The sequence below is a fragment of the Oncorhynchus nerka genome, linkage group LG9b (genome assembly GCF_034236695.1).
Source record: "Oncorhynchus nerka isolate Pitt River linkage group LG9b, Oner_Uvic_2.0, whole genome shotgun sequence".
In the NCBI taxonomy this organism is placed as follows: Eukaryota; Metazoa; Chordata; class Actinopteri; order Salmoniformes; family Salmonidae; genus Oncorhynchus; species Oncorhynchus nerka.
The window spans coordinates 35992758-35998757 of record NC_088424.1 but is presented as its reverse complement, the minus strand read 5'-3'; positions in this window follow the sequence as shown (position 1 = coordinate 35998757).

The window sequence follows — 6000 nt, the reverse complement described above, 5'->3', positions numbered from 1 at the left end:
CTGATACATTCCACAAGAGTGCGTATTTTCTGTTAAGTATGCGTTGAGTTGATTTGCAGGTATGAGTTGTGTTCAGTTGCCTATCACTCCATGAGGTGTGATGATGGGCATACCTGTGCACATAACACTAGCGCCCAAGTTCGAGCTCCACTCTCCTCTTGAAGACATTGCATGCTTCCTGACCTAATAACAAGCTAGCATTTTCTGCTAAAGTGCCTTGTATGGCCAGGAGTTGGTCCTCATGCAGTTGGTAATTTGGGACAAAATATCCAAACTTAAATATTATTAAATCGACTTTTCAAAATGCTGATAGACCTAAGCCTTTTCTACTAAATATTTTTACTTTTTTATTGAACCTTTATTTAACTAGGCAAGTCAGTTAACAACAACATTTTCTTTACAATGACAGCCTAAATATGAAGTAGGCTATTAATAGCAAGTGCCCAGTTATAATTGTCCTTCCATTTGTGCATTTCTTTTGAGTGTTTACTGTGTTTGTTTGTTGCTGCTTCTCAGAGCTATGCTCGTGCACCTCCGCACTCTACAAAGAACCTCACCTGCGTATGTGTATTAGCACGAGTACTCAATTTATTATTTTATTAAATGAGATGTCTCAAATTGAAGTGTATCCCAGTTTGATTGAGAAAGTCCTGTGAATATTATGTGACGTTAATGTATGATGCTTCTAGACTTTTATAGCCTTCAGTTTATATACTGAATGAGATTTGTATGTAATCCTGCTTGTTGAGGTAATGGTTTTGCCCAGGTATTTCAACAGGCTATGCCAGTGTTCTGTAAACTCTAATGGGATAGTGTCTGAAATGTAGGCTGTATTTTAACTCTCCACAGTAGCCTAGGCTTACTGGCCTATCCGTAGCATATTTTCTTAGACCAATTGTTGTTGCAAGTGCTTTTTTCATTATTTGTTGACATTATCCACTGCCACCATCACTACGATATTATATTTGCGTGAATAGAACCACCATTTTTTTTAACCTTATCCTCTGTCTCCTGCCTGCCTACCTGCCTACCTGCCCGACCGTAAGACACGTTTACACTTTCACCAGGAATTAAGATATACACATACATTCGCACACAAAAAATAAGTAGGCCATGGCCATGACAAGGTCTATCTCTGGAAGAGAGCAGGCTACAGCCTGGCCGTCTGTAGGTATATCTCTGGAAGAGAGCAGGCTACAGCCTGGCCGTCTGCAGGTCTATCTCTGGAAGAGAGCAGGCTACAGCCTGGCTGTCTGCAGGTCTATCTCTGGAAGAGAGCAGGCTACAGCCTGGCCGTCTGTAGGTCTATCTCTGGAAGAGAGCAGGCTACAGCCTGGCTGTCTGCAGGTCTATCTCTGGAAGAGAGCAGGCTACAGCCTGGCCGTCTGTAGGTATATCTCTGGAAGAGAGCAGGCTACAGCCTGGCCGTCTGCAGGTCTATCTCTGGAAGAGAGCAGGCTACAGCCTGGCTGTCTGCAGGTCTATCTCTGGAAGAGAGCAGGCTACAGCCTGGCCGTCTGTAGGTCTATCTCTGGAAGAGAGCAGGCTACAGCCTGGCCGTCTGTAGGTCTATCTCTGGAAGAGAGCAGGCTACAGCCTGGCCGTCTGCAGGTCTATCTCTGGAAGAGAGCAGGCTACAGCCTGGCCGTCTGTAGGTCTATCTCTGGAAGAGAGCAGGCTACAGCCTGGCCGTCTGCAGGTCTATCTCTGGAAGAGAGCAGGCTACAGCCTGGCCGTCTGCAGGTCTATCTCTGGAAGAGAGCAGGCTACAGCCTGGCCGTCTGTAGGTCTATCTCTGGAAGAGAGCAGGCTACAGCCTGGCTGTCTGCAGGTCTATCTCTGGAAGAGAGCAGGCTACAGCCTGGCCGTCTGCAGGTCTATCTCTGGAAGAGAGCAGGCTACAGCCTGGCCGTCTGCAGGTCTATCTCTGGAAGAGAGCAGGCTACAGCCTGGCCGTCTGTAGGTCTATCTCTGGAAGAGAGCAGGCTACAGCCTGGCCGTCTGCAGGTCTATCTCTGGAAGAGAGCAGGCTACAGCCTGGCCGTCTGCAGGTCTATCTCTGGAAGAGAGCAGGCTACAGCCTGGCCGTCTGCAGGTCTATCTCTGGAAGAGAGCAGGCTACAGCCTGGCCGTCTGCAGGTATATCTCTGGAAGAGAGCAGGCTACAGGCTACAGCCTGGCCGTCTGTAGGTATATCTCTGGAAGAGAGCAGGCTACAGCCTGGCCGTCTGTAGGTATATCTCTGGAAGAGAGCAGGCTACAGCCTGGCCGTCTGCAGGTCTATCTCTGGAAGAGAGCAGGCTACAGCCTGGCCGTCTGCAGGTCTATCTCTGGAAGAGAGCAGGCTACAGCCTGGCCGTCTGCAGGTCTATCTCTGGAAGAGAGCAGGCTACAGCCTGGCCGTCTGTAGGTCTATCTCTGGAAGAGAGCAGGCTACAGCCTGGCCGTCTGTAGGTCTATCTCTGGAAGAGAGCAGGCTACAGCCTGGCCGTCTGCAGGTCTATCTCTGGAAGAGAGCAGGCTACAGCCTGGCCGTCTGCAGGTCTATCTCTGGAAGAGAGCAGGCTACAGCCTGGCCGTCTGCAGGTCTATCTCTGGAAGAGAGCAGGCTACAGCCTGGCCGTCTGTAGGTATATCTCTGGAAGAGAGCAGGCTACAGCCTGGCCGTCTGTAGGTATATCTCTGGAAGAGAGCAGGCTACAGCCTGGCCGTCTGTAGGTATATCTCTGGAAGAGAGCAGGCTACAGCCTGGCCGTCTGCAGGTCTATCTCTGGAAGAGAGCAGGCTACAGCCTGGCTGTCTGCAGGTCTATCTCTGGAAGAGAGCAGGCTACAGCCTGGCTGTCTGCAGGTCTATCTCTGGAAGAGAGCAGGCTACAGCCTGGCTGTCTGCAGGTCTATCTCTGGAAGAGAGCAGGCTACAGCCTGGCTGTCTGCAGGTCTATCTCTGGAAGAGAGCAGGCTACAGCCTGGCCGTCTGCAGGTCTATCTCTGGAAGAGAGCAGGCTACAGCCTGGCTGTCTGCAGGTCTATCTCTGGAAGAGAGCAGGCTACAGCCTGGCCGTCTGCAGGTCTATCTCTGGAAGAGAGCAGGCTACAGCCTGGCCGTCTGCAGGTCTATCTCTGGAAGAGAGCAGGCTACAGCCTGGCTGTCTGCAGGTCTATCTCTGGAAGAGAGCAGGCTACAGCCTGGCCGTCTGCAGGTCTATCTCTGGAAGAGAGCAGGCTACAGCCTGGCTGTCTGCAGGTCTATCTCTGGAAGAGAGCAGGCTACAGCCTGGCCGTCTGCAGGTCTATCTCTGGAAGAGAGCAGGCTACAGCCTGGCTGTCTGCAGGTCTATCTCTGGAAGAGAGCAGGCTACAGCCTGGCCGTCTGCAGGTCTATCTCTGGAAGAGAGCAGGCTACAGCCTGGCTGTCTGCAGGTCTATCTCTGGAAGAGAGCAGGCTACAGCCTGGCTGTCTGCAGGTCTATCTCTGGAAGAGAGCAGGCTACAGCCTGGCTGTCTGCAGGTCTATCTCTGGAAGAGAGCAGGCTACAGCCTGGCTGTCTGCAGGTCTATCTCTGGAAGAGAGCAGGCTACAGCCTGGCCGTCTGCAGGTCTATCTCTGGAAGAGAGCAGGCTACAGCCTGGCTGTCTGCAGGTCTATCTCTGGAAGAGAGCAGGCTACAGCCTGGCCGTCTGCAGGTCTATCTCTGGAAGAGAGCAGGCTACAGCCTGGCCGTCTGCAGGTCTATCTCTGGAAGAGAGCAGGCTACAGCCTGGCTGTCTGCAGGTCTATCTCTGGAAGAGAGCAGGCTACAGCCTGGCGTCTGCAGGTCTATCTCTGGAAGAGAGCAGGCTACAGCCTGGCTGTCTGCAGGTCTATCTCTGGAAGAGAGCAGGCTACAGCCTGGGTCTGCAGGTCTATCTCTGGAAGAGAGCAGGCTACAGCCTGGCTGTCTGCAGGTCTATCTCTGGAAGAGAGCAGGCTACAGCCTGGCTGTCTGCAGGTCTATCTCTGGAAGAGAGCAGGCTACAGCCTGGCTGTCTGCAGGTCTATCTCTGGAAGAGAGCAGGCTACAGCCTGGCTGTCTGCAGGTCTATCTCTGGAAGAGAGCAGGCTACAGCCTGGCTGTCTGTAGGTCTATCTCTGGAAGAGAGCAGGCTACAGCCTGGCCGTCTGCAGGTCTATCTCTGGAAGAGAGCAGGCTACAGCCTGGCTGTCTGCAGGTCTATCTCTGGAAGAGAGCAGGCTACAGCCTGGCCGTCTGCAGGTCTATCTCTGGAAGAGAGCAGGCTACAGCCTGGCTGTCTGCAGGTCTATCTCTGGAAGAGAGCAGGCTACAGCCTGGCTGTCTGCAGGTCTATCTCTGGAAGAGAGCAGGCTACAGCCTGGCTGTCTGCAGGTCTATCTCTGGAAGAGAGCAGGCTACAGCCTGGCTGTCTGCAGGTCTATCTCTGGAAGAGAGCAGGCTACAGCCTGGCCGTCTGCAGGTCTATCTCTGGAAGAGAGCAGGCTACAGCCTGGCTGTCTGCAGGTCTATCTCTGGAAGAGAGCAGGCTACAGCCTGGCCGTCTGTAGGTCTATCTCTGGAAGAGAGCAGGCTACAGCCTGGCCGTCTGCAGGTCTATCTCTGGAAGAGAGCAGGCTACAGCCTGGCTGTCTGCAGGTCTATCTCTGGAAGAGAGCAGGCTACAGCCTGGCCGTCTGCAGGTCTATCTCTGGAAGAGAGCAGGCTACAGCCTGGCTGTCTGCAGGTCTATCTCTGGAAGAGAGCAGGCTACAGCCTGGCCGTCTGCAGGTCTATCTCTGGAAGAGAGCAGGCTACAGCCTGGCTGTCTGCAGGTCTATCTCTGGAAGAGAGCAGGCTACAGCCTGGCTGTCTGCAGGTCTATCTCTGGAAGAGAGCAGGCTACAGCCTGGCTGTCTGCAGGTCTATCTCTGGAAGAGAGCAGGCTACAGCCTGGCTGTCTGCAGGTCTATCTCTGGAAGAGAGCAGGCTACAGCCTGGCCGTCTGTAGGTCTATCTCTGGAAGAGAGCAGGCTACAGCCTGGCTGTCTGCAGGTCTATCTCTGGAAGAGAGCAGGCTACAGCCTGGCCTGGTCTATCTCTGGAAGAGAGCAGGCTACAGCCTGGCTGTCTGCAGGTCTATCTCTGGAAGAGAGCAGGCTACAGCCTGGCTGTCTGCAGGTCTATCTCTGGAAGAGAGCAGGCTACAGCCTGGCCGTCTGCAGGTCTATCTCTGGAAGAGAGCAGGCTACAGCCTGGCTGTCTGCAGGTCTATCTCTGGAAGAGAGCAGGCTACAGCCTGGCTGTCTGCAGGTCTATCTCTGGAAGAGAGCAGGCTACAGCCTGGCTGTCTGCAGGTCTATCTCTGGAAGAGAGCAGGCTACAGCCTGGCCGTCTGCAGGTCTATCTCTGGAAGAGAGCAGGCTACAGCCTGGCTGTCTGCAGGTCTATCTCTGGAAGAGAGCAGGCTACAGCCTGGCTGTCTGCAGGTCTATCTCTGGAAGAGAGCAGGCTACAGCCTGGCTGTCTGCAGGTCTATCTCTGGAAGAGAGCAGGCTACAGCCTGGCTGTCTGCAGGTCTATCTCTGGAAGAGAGCAGGCTACAGCCTGGCTGTCTGCAGGTCTATCTCTGGAAGAGAGCAGGCTACAGCCTGGCTGTCTGCAGGTCTATCTCTGGAAGAGAGCAGGCTACAGCCTGGCTGTCTGCAGGTCTATCTCTGGAAGAGAGCAGGCTACAGCCTGGCTGTCTGCAGGTCTATCTCTGGAAGAGAGCAGGCTACAGCCTGGCCGTCTGTAGGTCTATCTCTGGAAGAGAGCTGGCTACAGCCTGGCCGTCTGCAGGTCTATCTCTGGAAGAGAGCAGGCTACAGCCTGGCTGTCTGCAGGTCTATCTCTGGAAGAGAGCAGGCTACAGCCTGGCCGTCTGCAGGTCTATCTCTGGAAGAGAGCAGGCTACAGCCTGGCTGTCTGCAGGTCTATCTCTGGAAGAGAGCAGGCTACAGCCTGGC